The sequence below is a fragment of the Macaca nemestrina genome, chromosome 3 (assembly GCF_043159975.1).
Source record: "Macaca nemestrina isolate mMacNem1 chromosome 3, mMacNem.hap1, whole genome shotgun sequence".
Classification (NCBI taxonomy): Eukaryota; Metazoa; Chordata; class Mammalia; order Primates; family Cercopithecidae; genus Macaca; species Macaca nemestrina.
Genome location: NC_092127.1, coordinates 35,485,983 through 35,502,285, shown reverse-complemented (window position 1 = coordinate 35,502,285; position 16,303 = coordinate 35,485,983). Strand labels below are relative to the sequence as shown.

At 36.8% G+C, this 16,303-nt stretch overlaps 1 long non-coding RNA gene across 1 annotated transcript in view; it reads left to right on the top strand.

The window, feature by feature from the left end:
- Nucleotides 1–588: 588 nt before the first annotated feature.
- Nucleotides 589–16,303, top strand: part of LOC139362300 (uncharacterized) — a 46,346-nt gene continuing 30,631 nt past the window's right edge. Inside the window, exons 1-3 of the long non-coding RNA XR_011620898.1 lie at nt 589–1,624; nt 2,980–3,083; nt 10,866–10,949. This is a non-coding gene — a long non-coding RNA (uncharacterized lncRNA). The remainder of the gene's footprint in view (nt 1,625–2,979; nt 3,084–10,865; nt 10,950–16,303) is intronic.

Sequence of the window (16,303 nt, the reverse complement as noted above, 5' to 3'; positions counted from 1 at the left end):
ATCTCAAGGACTAACTTCTGGCTTTCACCATTCTCTGTGGTTCCTGTGCGCCTCTTTGACTTCCTTGCTTTCAGACCTTTCTGGCAACACCTTCCACCATTCCAACTCCCCATCAGACCTAATTTCCAAGACCAAGACTTACAACAAGCTAACAAGTTAGCTAACAGCTCTTGTTAACCTCACTCCTGCCCCAAAAGCACCAAGGAAAAGGTCAAACTCCATTTAAAAACAAGGCTACAGGGTATTGTATTGCCTATCCATATTTTAGTATCTCAAGGACTAGACTCACATGTTAAATGTAGGCATCTACACATATGACTGACATAACCATTATCTGTTGTAGTTCTAAGGCAACAATGAGTAAACACACACATACCCCAGAAAACTACTTCTGTGCCTCCATACTTCAGTATGTGTGTGTGTTCGTGCTAGTGCATGACTCTATCTAGACCTCTACATTTGGTGTTTATTAATTTTTAAGAGATTTTCATTAGAAAACAACACATGTGTTCTACGCTATTTTCATTTGTTGATAAATTCTTTAATTCTTAACCAATTCTATTCAAGCTTAGCAAAGAAGAACAAAGATACATTTTGTATTCTTAAACCCCCATCTGTTTTCTCATGTATCAAAATAGAAGAGAAAAAGAAGAGGAAAACCTCACCTTGACTATGCCATTTTTCCCATGAGATGATCTTGGAGGTCACATTCTTTTCACCATTATTTCTAAGTTGCCCTCTGAGGGCAGAAGCATAGTGCAATTGAGCTCCAAAGCTAATTTGAGCAAAACTATTTATAGTCTGAATAAAATATTTTATAGACTTAAGTAGCATTAAAATCAACAGCAAAACAGCTGTATTTTTGTGAGAAATAAGAAGTGAGCCTACAGAACTGTATCGTGGACACTCTTTACTACCTTTTAAAATCAGCACATTTTCACCATTAGCACTACTACGTTCTTCCTTAGACACCCAGCCCCACATTTCAGCTCTGTCCCTTCACTAGCGAACACATGAGGGGGATGCAGAAGAGAGATAATTGCAAAAACATGGCGCTTTATGCTTCAGTTGCCAGCTTTTCCCACCCCAAATAATACACTGGAATCTCAAGTCATGTGTAATTCTTTGTGAAGAAAGCATAGAATTATTTTGAAGGAAAATGCATAAAGAAAAAGTGATTTGTTTGAAGGGAGAAAAACGCTACCTTTTCCTGTTGTCAGGATTATCAAGCTTTTTGTTTTTAACTGCTTTTATCCCTGTGTGAGATAAAGAGAATTCAAAGTGAATTAATTCAAGTCACGTGAGCTTATTTTGCAGGAGATGGGTATTAAGGTTTTATTTCAGAGTTTTTGTCATTCAATTTGACAGGTGTGGCCAGGCAGGGTTGCTGAAACCAACTCATCCCCACTCTGGTCTCATTTCATCTCCTTGGATAACAGTCACAGCAGCCACATGCCAATGTGCTGAGAGTCACATTTTCCATCAGCAGCATTTTGCTGTTTGGAAAGTCCTCAAGCAGTGCCGGCTGCCTTAGAGTTGCCTGCAATATGGCTCATGTGTTCCTCACAGACCGCCTGGGAAGTTTGTTAGTCTCAGAGGCATTTATTAAATGTTTAAAACAAAGGTAAGTTACCTTTGTCTGTCAAATCTGTTTCTGAACATGGCTTTGAGTTACTCTGCATTTCAGGATAGTGCAATAATTCTGTGATGATAAATGAGAATTGGATTTGAAAACGAAGCACCAGTTGTTCCTATTCTGTCTTTTCTGCAGAAGGAGCTCTGTGTTGTGTAATTCAGCTTTCATGTGTGCCTCTTCTGGTACCTGTTTTTACATTAGGATATAGAGTGCACAGAAATGTATTGTTTGCCTAGAAATTTGTTATGTTCACAAGTTGATTGCTGCTCAATCTGTGGCTCAGTGGATGAATTTGAAGTGTAAAATTAGTTAAAAGCATTTCTAAACATTTAGTTTCATTGTTTTGTTTTATTAGTTCAATGTTCATCTCTGAAAAGTCCAGTGGAAAACAGAAATGACCCTTTCTAGCAGAGGGTAGGTGCAGAAGCTCAAACCTCCCTTTCTTTTCCTGATTCCATTTGTCAGTGCTCTGCAGAAGTGGTCCCTAGAAAAAAGTTTCTCTACTCATGTCTTGGTGATAGTGTGGAGGCTCAGCTAAGGCGCACCCAATCTTCAAGGTCCTGAGTAAATAATGAGAACCTCTTCACCACTTGGCTAAAAATTTATTCTCCAGGAAGAATCTAAACATTGGGAAAACAAATTAATAGCAGACAGTGAAAATGTCCCCCAGGTTGGTACTTAGTTACTGAAATTAGTCTCTGAGCCACCCTGAAGACTCTGGAAGGGATAAACAGAGGACTGATTTAAGTTTCTATCATTTCTGGCATGATCTCCCACAAACCTAACAAGGAATTCACCTTTAATCAAATGTTCACATAAAAGATAACAAATAAAATACCTTAAAGAAAATCAGAAAGGGAAAAATTTACAAAGAATAATCAAGAATGTTTGGTGTATTATTGGTGAGTGAGATTCATTACCTGCGTGGGGAGTAGGACTTACCAGAGAGAACCTATTCATCAGTTCCATTTGGCCAATAGCTATGGCTGCTCAAAATGCCAAGGTAACACCCCAGTCACGTGCAACAAAGTCTGAGGCCAGAGATGGCCAAATTGCCCAAGGGTGCAGTGACTTCAATGTAGTAGGTACATTGCATTGTACCTGGGACAGTGGAATGTAGAGAAGGCCTCTATTAGACGTGCCCTCTGTCTTTCCTAATTTAGCAGTGATTTTATGAATTAGATAATTGGTTTTTCTCTGCAGATGTTTGCAGGTTTTAAGCAATTAGTCTCAATATTTGCATGAACCTTTATTTATCTTAGAGGAAGGTGATCTTGCTGCTATCTGGAAAAAAAATATGTCTTTGAAATGGTTTTCTAGTCCTTTTCCACTTGTTTCCCTAGGCACTGACTGAAGACAAAAGAAACTTCTCTAATGGATGAAGTTTGTCCACTGGCATCAACAGCAATGATGTCCTTGCTTCCCAAAGTGTGCACATTCTTTGCTGGTGAGTGAGCAGACTGGGTTGTGGCATCATTCCTGCCCCCACACATGAAGACACATTCCTTCTGCTCTCTAAATAACCTTGAAACAGGCTAAGCTTTCCAGAGCTCATTTATAGAAATCCTCGATTTATGCAAACACAGTATCATGCAAAAGAATTAAAAAGGAGAAAGAGAATTTTGAAATAGTAGTGCAAGGGAAGAGCTCAATGAGGACCACCCTGGAGATGGAGAAAGGATCCAAAGTCTGTTTCCAATTATGAGCTTCTAGGAGGAGAATGAGTTCTATTTAAAGTAGTTCCAAATCAGGTGAGGATGGAGAGGTCATCTGTGTTGAAGAGGGGTGGGGCAGCATGGCTTGTGGCAAGTTGTGACCCTTGTTTATAACTAAAATTAGATAAGTTTGCATACAAACAAAAAACAACATGCCTTTAGGTATAGTGACTACAGCTGGGCAGACAGAATGGGGAAATAGAGAAAGGCTTCACTTAGGAAGAGGAGAGAGGGTCAGACCGGTGTTATTAAAACATTTCAAGTGGGAAATCCTGGCTTTGTGTCTGAGCTCTGCCAGGTTGTAATTACTTTGGGTGATTCATTTCAACTCTGTGGGTCACAGCTTAGTTATCTTTCAGTGGTGGTATTAGCCAGTGATTCTCAAACTTTTTTATCTAAGGATGGTTTCACACTCTTAAAAACTGTTAAGACTCCAAAGAGTTTTCATTTATGTGGAATCTATGCGTTGATAATTATCATATTAGAAATTAAAATGATGAATTTAAATAAAAATATTTATTAATTTATTTATAATAACAGTAATAAACTCTTTTCATAGTAGCATAAAATATATTTATGAAAATTAACTATATTTTCCAGAACAAAAAACAGTTTGGTGAAAATGAGAGACAGGACTAGCTGGATTTCTAGGCTGACTAAGAATTCCTAAGCCTGGTTGGGGAAGGTGACCGTACCCACCTTTAAACATGGGGCTTGTAACTCAGCTCACACCCAGCCAATCGGGTAGTAAAGAGGGCTCACTGAAATACCAATTAGGCTAAAAGCAGGAGGTAAAGAGATAGTCAAATCATCTATCATCTGAGAGCACAGGGGGAGGGACAATGATTGGGATATAAACCCCAGGCATTCAAGCTGGGAGTGGGCAAACTCTTTTGGGTCCCCTCCCATTGTATAGGAGCTCTGTTTTCACTCTATTAAATCTTAAATTAGATTATATCTAATCAAAAATGACAAGGCATACAATGAAGCAGTATGATATAATTCATACAGAAAATGACAGTGTATTTTTCATCAAACATAATCCAACTTAGAATTATATGCTGAGAAAAAAACACATCTTTTAAAATGAAGACAAAATTAATACTTTTGCAGACATTCGAAAACTGAAAATATTCATTATTAGCATACCTGCGTTGCAAGAAATGATAAAGTCCATCAGGCAGAGGGAAAATAATACCGGAGGGAAATATGTATCTACATGCAGGAATGAAGGGCACTGGATATGGTTTTTTGCAACTGCTTTTGAGGACTAAGTCATAAATTCTTTGCCAAGGCCAATTTCTAGACACATACTTCCTAGGTTTTGTTCTAGGATTTTCATAGTTTGAGGTCTTACATTTAAGTCTTTAATCCCATCTTGAGTTAATTTCTGCATTTGTAGGGGTTCAGGTTCAGTCTTCTGCATATGGCTAGCCAGTTTTCCCAGAACTATTTATTGACTAGGGGGTCCTTTTTCTATTGCTTTTTTTTGGGTTGATTTTGTCAAAGATCAGATGCCTGTAGACACGTGACTTTATTTTGGGATTCTCTATTCTGTTCCATTGCTCTGTGTGTCTATTTTTGTATCAGTGCCATGCTGTTTTGGTTACTGTAGCCTTACAGTATGGTTTGAAATTTGATAATATGAAGCCTCTGGCTCTATTATTTTTGTTTAGGATCACTTTGTCTATTCATGCTCTTTTTTTGGTTCCATATGAATTTTAGAATAGTTTTATTTTCAAGTCTGTGAAAAATTGACCAGGTAATTTGATAGAAATAGCATGGAAACTGTAGATTGCTCTGGGCAGTATGGTCATTTTAAGGATATTGATTCCTCCAATCCATGAGCATGGAATGTTTTTCCCTTTTTTTTTTTTTTTTTTTTTTTTTTTGGTGTCATCTATGATTTCTGTCAACCATGTTTTGTAGTTCTCCTTGTAAAGATCTTTCAACTCCTTGGTTAGCTATATGAGGTATTTTATTTTTTTGTGGCTATTGTAAATGGGATTATGTTCTTGATTTGGCTCACAGCCTGTATATTATTGGTGTACAGAAAAGCCAATTTTTGTATGTTGATTTTGTATCTTGAAATGTTACTAAAGTTGTTTGTCAAGTCTAGGTGCCCTTTGGTGGGACCTTTAGTGCTTTCTAGGTAAATAATCATATCATCAACAAAGAGAGATAATTTGACTTTCTCTTTTCCTACTTAGATGGCTTTTATTTATTTTTCTTGCCTGATTGCTCTGGCTAGGACTTCCAGTACTATGTTGAATAGGAGTAGTGAGAGTGGACATTCTTACTGTGTTCCAGTTGTTAGAGGAAATGCTTCCAGCTTGTCCCCAGTCAGTATGATGTTGACTGTGGATTTGTCATCAATGACTCTTATTATTTTGAGGTATGTTCCCTCAATGCCTAATTTGTTGAGCTTTTTTTTTTTTTTTTTTAATCATGAAGGGCCGTTGAATTTTTCTTGAGTGCTTTTTGGCATCTATTGAGTTGATCATATTTTTCTTGTTTTTTATTTGTGTTTACGTTGTGAATCATATTTATTGAGTTGTGTATGTTGAGCCAACTTTGCATCCAGGAATGAAGCCTACTGGATCACGGTGAAATAACTTTTTGATATGCTGCTGGATTTAATTTGCTCATATTTTGTGGATGATTTTATTAGGATTATAGGTCTGCAGTTTTCTCTTTTTTTGGTGTGTCTTTCACTGATTTTGGTATTAGGATGATACTGGTTTCATAGAATGGGTTAGGGAGTGATATGGTTTGGCTGTGTCCCCACCCAAATTGCATCTTGAATTGTAGCTCCCATAATTTCCATGTGTTTTGGAAGGAACCCAGTGGAAGATAATTGAATCATGGCGGTGGTTTCCCCCACACTGTTCTCTTGGCAGTGAATAAGTCTGATGAGATCTGATGGTTTCATAAGGGGAAACCCCATTTGCTTAGTTTCTCATTCTCTCTCATGACGGCCACCATGTAAGACATGGCTTTTGTCTTCTGCCATGGTTGCGAGGCCTCCCCAGCCACATGGAACTGTGAGTCCATTAAACCTCTTTTTCTTTATAAATTACCCAGTCTCGGGTGTGTCTTTATCAGCAGTGTGAAAATGGACTACTACAGGGAGGAATCCTTCCTCCATGATTTTTTTGGAATAGTTTCAGTAGGCTTGATACCAGCTTTTTGCTGGTAGAATTTGCCTATTAATCCATTTAATCTAGAGCTTTTTTGTTTGGTACATTTTTTATAACTGATTCAATTTTATAACCATTCTTAATCTGTTTAGGGTTTCAATTTTTTCCTATTCCATCATGTGAGGCTGTGTGTTTCCACGATTATTTTCGTTTTCTCTATATTTTCTAGTTTGTGCACATAGAGGTGTTGATAATAGTCTCTGAGGATCTTTTGAATTTCTCTGGGATCGTTTGTAATCTGTTCTTTGTCATTTCTGGTTGTACACCTTTGGATCTTCTCTCTCTTTTTCTTTGTTAATCTAGCTAGTGGTCTATCAATCTTGTTTTTCCTTTCAAATAACTAACTTTTTATTTTGTAGATACTTTGTATGGTTTTTTGAGTCTTGATTTTGTTTCGTTTGACTCTGATTTTAGTTATTTCTTTTCTTCTGCTAGCTTTGGAATTATTCTTTCTTTTCTAGTTCCTTACATATGATATTAGACTGTTAATGTGAGATCTTTCTATCTTCTTGATGTAGGTTTTTAACTTTATAGTCTTTCCTCTTAATACTGCTTTAGATACATCCTAGAGGTTTTGGTATGTAGTATCTTCATTTTCATTTATTTCAAAGAATTTTTAAATTTCTGCCTTATTTTTTGTGTATCCAAAAGTCATTCAGGAGCAAGTTGTTTAGTTTCCATGTAATTGTGTGGCTTTGAGAATCCTTTTGTTGTTGGTTTCTATTTTAATTCCACTGTGGTTGGAGAATTTGCTTGTTATAATTTCAATTTTATTTGAATTTATTGAGACTTTTTTATGAATGAATACGTGGTTGATCTTAGAGTATGTTTCATGTGCATATAAGAATAATTTATATTCTGTGGTTGTTGGGTGGAATATTATTTATATATTTATATGGTCCTATTGGTTAAGTGTTCAGTTTTTAAGTCCAGAATTACTTTGTTAGTTTTCTGACTTCATGATCTGTCTAATGCTGTCAGCGGGGTATTGAAGTTCCTCACTGTTATTATGTGGCTATCTAAATCTCTTCCTAGGTTTAGAAGTAATTGTTTTATAAACCTGGGAGCTCTGATTTTGGGTGCATATATACTTAGGATAAGTAAGTCTTCTTGTTGAATTGAACTATTTATCATTGTGTAATTCCCTTTTTTACTATTGCTCGTTTAAAGTGTGTTTTATCTAATACAAGAATAGTGACTCTTGCTCTTTTTGGTTTTCCGTTTTCATGACAGATCTTTCTTCATCTCTTTACTTTGAGCTTTTGGGTGTCATTGCATGTGAGATGGGTCTCTTGGAGATAGCAGAAGGTTCTGTCTTGGTTTATTTTTTTCCAATTTGCCATTTTGTATCTTAAGTGTTGTGTTTAGACTGTTTATATTCAAGATTAATATTTATATGTGTAGTTTTGTTCCTGTCATGGTGTTGTCACTTTGTTGCTTTGTAGACTTCATTGTGTAGTTGCTTTATAAGGTCTGTGGGCTGTGTACTTACGTGAGTTTTTGTGGTAGCAGGTGTCCTTTTTTCATTTCTATGTTTAGAACTCCCTTAAGCATTCTTGTAAGCCCTATCTAGTGGTAATGAACTCTCTTAGCAATTGCTTATCTGAGAAATATTTAATTTCTCCTTTGCTTATGAAGCCTAATTTGGCAGGATATGAAATTCTTGGTTGAAATGTTGTTTTCTTTAATTATGCTAAAAATAGGCCCTGATCTCTTCTGTCTTATAAGGTTTTGGCTGAGAAGTTTGCTGTTAAACTGATGGGATTCCATTTGTAGGTAACGTGACCCTTTTCTTTAGCTGCCTTTGAGACTTTTTTTCCCCATTGACTTTGGAAAGCCTGATACCTATGCGCCTTCAGGATGGTCATCTTGCATAATATCTTGCAGGAGTTCTCTGAACTTATTGAATCTGCATGTTGACCTCTCTGGTAATATTGGGGACACTTTTGTGGATTATATTCTCAAATATGTTCTGCAGGTTGCTTATTCTCTCTTCTTCTCTTTCAGATATGCCATTGAGTTGTAGATTTGGTCACTTTATATAGTCCCATATTTCTCAGAGGCTTTGTCCATTGTAAAATTTTTTAGTTTTTCTTTATTTTTGTCTGGCTTGATTGATTCAGAGGACTGATCCTTGAACTCTGAAATTCTTTCCTCTGTTTAGTCTAGCCTATTGTTAAGGCTTCAAATTATATTTTGAAATTCCTGTAGTGAATTTTAAAATTCTAGACATTCAGTTTGGTTGTTTCTTAATATATCTATGCCATCTTTCAAATCTAGGATTGTGTTTCTGGTTTCACTGGATTGGATTTCCACTTTCTCTTAGATCTTGTTGAGTTTCCTCACCATCTAGGTTCTGAATTCTATGTCATTTCAGACATTTCAATCTCGTTAGGATCCATTGCTAGGAAGCTAGTGTGATCCTTTGGATGTAATGAAATGCTCTAGCTTTTTGAATTGCCAGATGAACTTATTGTTTTTAACAAATACATGACAGATAGATAGATGGATAAATAGACATTAGTTTGTATACTTACATGTATTTCTATACTCTAGGGTCTAGAAACAGTGATATCCCCACAGCAGTGAGGACACCCAGCACTCAGAGATCTTGATTTCTAAATACCCACTTCAGTAAAAGGAACTAGGCTTCTTGGGAGAACTGGTTGAGCCAGGGCTGGAGCAGGAAACGTACAAAATGAGGCTGAAACATTTTGTGGTATCAGATAGTAAGAAAGTCTCAGAGGAACACATGAACCAATAAGAAAAACTTCCAATGGCCAAAAATGGAATAATTGGAGTAATAAAATAATTTATGATAATATATGCAATCTAAAGAATAAAATAAATGTCCTTGACTCCACATTGATATGTTAATGATTGAATAAATAAATAAGTGAGTGATAAATAACATTTACAGAGTTATTTAAACTAAATATTTAGATGGTGTATTAGTCCATTTTCATACTGCTATGAAGAAATACCCTAGACTGGTTAATCTACAGGCAAAAACAGGTTTAATGGACTCACAATTCCACATGGCTGGGGAGGCCTCACAGTCACGGCAGAGGCGAAGGACCTCTTACATGACAGCGGGCAAGAGAGCATGTGCAGGGGAACTGCCCTGTATAAAACCATCAGATCTCATGAGACTTATTCGCTATCAGGAGAACAGCCTGGGAAAAACCACCCCCATGATTCAATTACCTCCCACTGGGTCCTTTCCACAATATGTGGGGATTAGGGGAGCTACAGTTTAAGATGAGATTTGGGTGGGGACACAGCCAAACCACATCAGATGGAATGAGGGAAATAGGAAATAACGATTAGAACATCATAATAATAATTACTTCAAGCAATCCACCAATAAATGCTAAAATTAGTGGGCAAAAGTTTAAGAAGGAATAAGATTTTGTATAGACCAAATTTTTATTGATTACAAAGTGAAAAGTTGTGATTTACTATGGAGAAACCTGGTAGATACAGCCTTACCCAAAGAATTAAATTTATTATCACCAGTGTCAAGACATACTGATATTATATATTCCCAGAGAAATACACACCATCACCTCTGTGGCATTCCCTTCCCATATCCATAACTTTAATCTTATCATGAGAAAATATCAGACAAACCTGAGTGGAGGGCCATTCTACAAAATCTGTTACCAGTACTATTTTAAAATGTCAAGGTCATGCAGGACAAGTAAAACTGACTATCAGATCAGACAATACTAAAGAGATATAACTATTAAATGCAATGTAGTACTCTGGACTAGATCCTGGATCAGAGTAAATATGTTCATGTAAAATCTTATGAAATCCAAATAAATTCTGTAGTTTAGTTAGCAGTGTTATATCAATGTTGATTCCTTAGTTTTGGTAGCTGCATTATGATTATATGAAACTTTGACAGAGGAAACTGGGTGAAGGGTATACTGGAACTGTTTGTACTATCTTTTTAACTCTTCTGTAAGCTTAATATGATGTCCAAAACTAAAAGCTCTTAAAATAGTTCAAGAAATAACCTAGTGAGAAAAGTGGCATTGTTTTACATTTTTGAAAATCAATTTAATGAATGTCTTTAATGGGAATCAGATGGATTCTGAATTTTACATTCAATCTGTTACAATATTATGTGTCATATAGCCTCTGGAAACCCAGCTATATATTTGTAAGAAAATGGGAGTGAAAAAGGCAACGGTGTCATTATAAATTTGTGGATTCCTGGAAAGGGTTTATGGGTCCCTTAGCCCTGTAATACATTTGAGAACCAGTGAATTAGGGTAACACTCTTGAGTTCTCTTTACCATTTAGGGTGATTGCTGAGTTCTGGAGACAGACTGGGCTTCTGCTTTCTTTTGGGGGAGGTGTCTGCTTGCAGAAAATTTATGTTCTGGGGTAAGTATTTAATTTCGAATAACATTATCAAGCCCATTTTTGGCTACATCTAACCGTATGAAACAAATAGCTTTGTTACTATTAAATCAGACCTATTGATCTCTATCCACAAGAGTCCTGTTGTGTATCTTGGTTAATTCAGAGCTTGGCCTGGGATCAGAGGTGTTATTTTCCTCCTACATCTATGATATGAGCTTGTGTGATTCACAATGGAAGGATAAAGGAGGACAATGCGGCAACAAATAGGGAGTGACAGGAAAAATTGTCCAGAGTAAAGTATCAGGTTCACCAGGGTAATCCATGGATCCTTTCTTGAGCTCATTCCAGCCCAAAGAAGGATTCCTTCTTTGTGTGATATCTGCAATATTAAATTTACTTAGGTTCAAAAGCATTGATAATAAAGTAAATGACTATCATATGTGTCTGGTTATAAATCTTTTCTTTCTGCCATGATGAAAGCTTGGCTACTCATTTTTACTCTGAAGTTCATAGTCATCTTCTTCTTGAACTAAATTCTGTGGAAAGATTGATAAGCTATTTCAATATGGCATCCTGTGAGAAATAAAGCTTTGGAAACTCAGACATGTAGCCCCTTCCAAACTCAGAAGACAGCTGCTACCCACACAGTCACTCAATAATCACAACATATTCCCAAATCTTGCTTTGTGTCTGAATTTTTAAAGTACTTCTAGAGTTATGATTGGACAATCTGTTTCTGTTTTACTAAAATTACTATTTAATTTATACTCCACTAAACCAGAATTTTGCATAATCATCATTCCTATGATTCCTGTTTAATACAATATTGAAAATCATTTCCTCATTGAAAATGTTTTGGGCTACTAAGAATAAAATACTCTACTTTCAGAGCAGTTTTTACATTTTCCAAACTAAGGGGGTTGGAACAGTGAAGATTCTTTTAGCTTGCCTTTCATTTTCAGGACTAGCATGTTCCTGTAATATAAAGGTCTTTGGGGTTTTTAGTGCAAGCCTATTGAGAACTATAATTCATTTCACCTCATTTCACTTATATATAATACTATTTTACATGTCCTATGTAAAAGAAAAAATAATATTTCTGTAAAAATTATTCTATAAATTCCTTGTAATCTAGCCTTGTGTGTGATGACACCCTTTTTCTATAAAAGAAAAATGTATGTAAATGCTGCTTTAATTATAAGTAATGTTTTGACATGTACAACTTAAAGCACACTTAGAAAACATATTCATATAGCTGGGCATGGTGGATCACGCCTGTTATCCTAGCACTTTGGGAGGCCAAGGCAGGTGAATCGTGAGGTCAGGGGTTCCAGACCAGCCTGGCCAACATGGTGAAACCCTATCTCTACTAAAAATACAAAAAATTAGCTGGGCGTGGTGGCAGGTGCCTGTAATCCCAACTACTTGGGAGGCTGAGGCAGGAGAATCTCGAACCTGGGAGGCGGAGGTTGCAGTGAGCTGAGATTGCACCACTACATTCCAGCCCAGGCAACAGTGCAAGACTCTGTCTCAAAAAAAAAAAAAAAAAAAAAAAAAAAAGAAAGAAAGAAAGAAAGAAAGAAAGAAAGAAAGAAAGAAAGAAAGAAAGAAAGAAAGAAAGAAACTAAAAGAAAATATGTTCATATAACCCTGATTTTGGTAAGACACATTTCTACATATTCATTTCTGAGGCACAGGGTTTCTTATATAGTCACCTGTTTTGAGGTATTTAAAACACTTTTTAGTTTTGTGCTAGTTGCAAAAACTGACATTTTAACATAAACTATCAGTTTTACTTGCAGAGTTTGGTATAAAAACTATGAAGATTTTATCTCCAAAATTAAGATACCTCTGTATAGCTTTCCACACATCTCAAATTTGCCATCCCAGCTGGCCTCTCCCATCAAGTAGTTTGACAGGATTTTAGAAGTGATCAGTATCAGTTTACAAAATTACTTGGAACATGTGTTAATCAGTCATCTTCCTTTGTCAAGCTGACTCTGAAATTCATGGAATGTACCTTCACACCAAACTTTAAATGACTGCATATGCTAGCTTCTAAATATTTATGAGGATTCTTTCAATTTTAGCATTTTGGGTGCTAGCAAACAGTCTATTCCCATTACCGAATTCCTAAGCACAACATTATTTCATTATCAAAGAAAATAACATCTTTTGGGGCCTGTAAATACTCTGTGAGGACAAATGAATTTTCTAAAGGAGACTACTGACCATGTGTTAAACTATGGAATTTCAATACATTTGTTTAATTGTTGGTCAAAAACATACTCAAAGGTAAACAACTTGAGCAAATAATAGGCAACTGAAGTTGACCATTTAAAGAGAGGGACAATGAGCATGAAAAATCAAGATGAATGCATTGCTTCAATTTCATAGACAAAATGAATTAAATGGCAAGCCACTGCCATTCTGATTTAATTTAAATAAATCAAATGTTTTCATTGTCTCAGAAAACTAGTTTTTTCAATAACATTCATGATATATTTTTCTTGGTTTGTGTGCCTATTTGGAAAAGCATCACCAAGAGAGAGTTGTTGGTTATGAAAAAATACAATTCCCTTAGCCATTTACTGGGCTACCTCAGTTGGTGGAAAACAGATTTCTCAAGATAAATTGTTATTGGTCATTAAAAACATATAATGCTTCTCCTTAGACAGACTAAATTTATCTGATATGTTTGTATTCCAGGATGAAATCAGAAAAGTGACTGATGACAGGGAAACAGGATAAGATCTATTTTCACACCAGATTTGCTATTCAAGTTAGCTTCAGAAGTATTAATAAATATTTCCAAGAGCAGTTTTCATCAACTTAGATTGGACCAGGAATTATGACCACAGACCACAGACCCTCTGCCATCCCAGCTGGCCTCTCCCATCAAGTAGTGCAATGGGGCTATCAAAATTTTTATTTTATTTTGCTATTTTTTCTCTAGTTCTTCTAAAAAAATAGGGATACATGTGCAGAACATGCAGGTTTGTTACACAGGTATACGTATGCCATGGTGGTTTGCTGTACCTATTGACCCCTCCTCTAAGTTTCCTCCCCTTAACCCCCACCCTTCAACAGGCTCTGGTGTGTGATGTTACCCTCCCTGTGTCCATGTGTTCTCACTGTTCAACTCCCACTTATGAGTAAGAACATGCGGTCTTTGGTTTTCTGTTCCTGTGTTAGTTTGTTGAGGATGATGGCTTCATCCATGTCCCTACAAGGGACAGGATCTCATTCCTTTTTATGCCTGCATAGTGTTCCATTGTGTATATGTACCATATTTTCTTTACCCAGTCTGTCATTGATGGACATTTGGTTTGGTTCCGTGTCTTTACTATTGTAAACAGTGCTGCAATAAACATATGTGTGCGTGTGTCTTTGTAGTAGCATGATTTATATTCTTTTGTGTAGGGGCTATCAAATTTTTTTATCAAGACTAGGTGGCCAGAGAGCATATCTGCTCAGTTGTTCCTCCATTCCTACCCATTTTCCATACTCTCTCACACTCACTTTCACCCTCATCCTCACCAAAGGATGATAAAGCAAATGCCTACAATTGCAAGTGAGTGAGCGAGCAAATCAAACGGATGAAAGATAAGCTATAGGAAGCTAAGCAGAATAATATGCTACAACAGGGAGGTGCCTGCTTCATTGGGATAAAGCCAGAAGCTTCCTTCCACCTCTTTGGTATCATTTCAGGCCTAGCTGAAAGTAAACATGAACAGTGAAATGGGTGACCTTGAGCACAAGCTTACGGATAATGATAGTAAAAAAGGAATTGTAAGTGCTTCACAAAACCACAGGTTTCAGGCCCTTGAGGCTCTGAGAAAGTAAACAAGAAAGCTGACACGTGACAGCATATCTTGAGAGCACACTTGAAGAATTTTTACACACTTGTGATAAGAAGCTTTTTGGGGAATGTTTAGTTGTTTTTCCCTCCACACAGAAGCAGTGGGAGGCAGAGTTTAGATTTCTGAGTATTCCAGAATGTGGGGAGGGTCATAGCTGCTGCTGTTGCTAGAGAAGTCTGCAGTGTTAAGAGCAATACAGGCAGTTAAAATAAAACCTAAAATAAGTATTTGGCCCTCTGTTCCTCAGCCTTCTCACTATGTGAGGCTCTTAGACTTCCTCAGTACTAAACAGTGGGCCAGACCTGCCTTCACTGTCATTTTCATCCTTGATTTATCTGTTTTCTTCAATGGAATTTTTGTTTGTTTGTTTTTGTTGTTGTTTGTTTGTTTTTGAGACAGAGTGTCACTCTGTCGCCCAGGCTGGAGTGGCACGATCTTGGCTCACTGCAACCTCCACCTCCTTGGTTCAAGCGATTCTCCTGCCTCAGCCTCCTGAGTAGCTGGGACTATAGGCATGCACCATCACGCACAGCTAATTTTTTGTATTTTTAGTAGAGATGTGGTTTCACTATGTTGGCCAGGATGGTCTTGATCTCCTGACCTCATGATCCGCCCACCTCGGCCTCCCAAAGTGCTGGGATTACAGGTGTGAGCCACCACACCTGGCCTCAATTGAATCTTTAATAAACCCCTCAGAGATAGTATCATTGTATCTGAATAATTATTAGGTGAGGTTTAGATATATCAAGTATGATCAACTTCATTTGAACACATGAAAGTGGTGACTATTTTCTTCTCCTTCAGTTAGTTCATATCATCTTGTTTCTCTAGTGATAAAATATGAAATTCCAAAAGTTATAAAAGGAGAGAAAACAGGAATATAGAAGCAGGGAGTGTGTAGGGAAGGTAGGGAGAGTGGCAGGGACCTAAATCTTGAGAAAGCACAGAACTCAACAGACATAGACCGAAAACCTTGTTTGTTATTAAATCTTACATTAGATTGGACAAGTGAAACTCTGTCTCTGAGCAAGCTCACCTGTGAACTGGGCAATTTCAGTGCAGCCTCTTTTTTTCTCTTAGAGTTATTAATAAGATGAATTGAGATAATGCCAATGCCTTTTGGAAATAAGAAACAAACAAATGCAAGGTGTCCTGGAAAGCTGTCTCCAAAAAAAGGCAGTGAGACCCCCCAGGAAATATTTTTAACTGTATTTTTCGAAATTGCTTTTGTTTTCAAAGATTTACAATTTCAGGGAGACAAAGGAAACTCCAGCTTATCTCTCACATCATTGATTGAGAGGACCATTTTTTGACTCTCTGCATACTTAAGTACCTTGCTTTCACTAGTTGGAAGCTCTTGCACTCCAGTCCTTACCTCCTGATGCTCTTTGTTCCTTATATACTGTCTGTGATTAATGTAGGCAACTTCTGACTACACCTGTCACATTTTAATCTAAGCTAAAGGGAGATTTATAGCCTAAAGGCACAGTAGGTAATTTCATGAACTTGTTT